A 934-nucleotide genomic window follows, 5' to 3' on the forward strand; every position below is an offset into this window, starting at 1 on the left:
AAAAATAATAATAAATAAAAATTAATCAAAAGGAAAAAAAGATTAAAGATTTACATAAATGGCTCTTAAAACAAAATTTTAAATTTTTTAATATTCTACTATTTATGTCCATATACTTTTAACTATTTAGATTTAATATTAATTTATAGTTAACCAAATTAACTTTATTACTTTTTTTTAATATTCTAAATTATTATGAAATAAAAATTAACTCGAATTATTGATGTTTCGGATGATAATAATAATTTATTCACTTAGTTACATTAATATTGACGATTTTTAAAAGTTGTAATTAATTGGTCTCTGCATCGTTAATTTTGTATATAATAAATTTTAAATTTTAGAAAACATAATTTTGCGGATAAGACAAATACTGTAACATCCTAGTCCACCGCTAATAGATATTGCTCACTTTCGCCCGTTACATATCATCATCAGCCTCACAGTTTTCAAACACATCTATTAGGGAGATGTTTCACACCCTTATAAAGAATGTTTTGTGCTCCTTTTCAACCGAGGTGAGATTTCATAATCTACCCCCCTTGGAGACCAAACGTCCTTGCTTGACTTTGATACCATTTGTAATAGCCAAAACCCACTATTAGTAGATATTGTTTGTTTTGACCCTGTGACCATCAACCACACGATTTGAAAATACGTTTGTGTGGAGAAGTTCTCACGCTCTCGTAATGTTTCGTTCTCCTCTTCAATCGAGGTGAGATTTCATAATCTACCCCCCTTGGAGACCAAATGTCCTCGTTTGACTCTGATACCATTTGTAATAGCCAAAACTCACTATTAGTAGATATTGTCCGTTTTGACCCTGTGACCATCAACCACACGATTTGAAAATACGTTTGTGTGGAGAAGTTCTCACGCTCTCGTAATGTTTCGTTCTCCTCTTCAATTGAGGTGAGATTTCATAATCTACCCC

Source organism: Cucurbita pepo, unplaced genomic scaffold (assembly GCF_002806865.2).
Source record: "Cucurbita pepo subsp. pepo cultivar mu-cu-16 unplaced genomic scaffold, ASM280686v2 Cp4.1_scaffold000561, whole genome shotgun sequence".
NCBI lineage: Eukaryota > Viridiplantae > Streptophyta > Magnoliopsida > Cucurbitales > Cucurbitaceae > Cucurbita > Cucurbita pepo.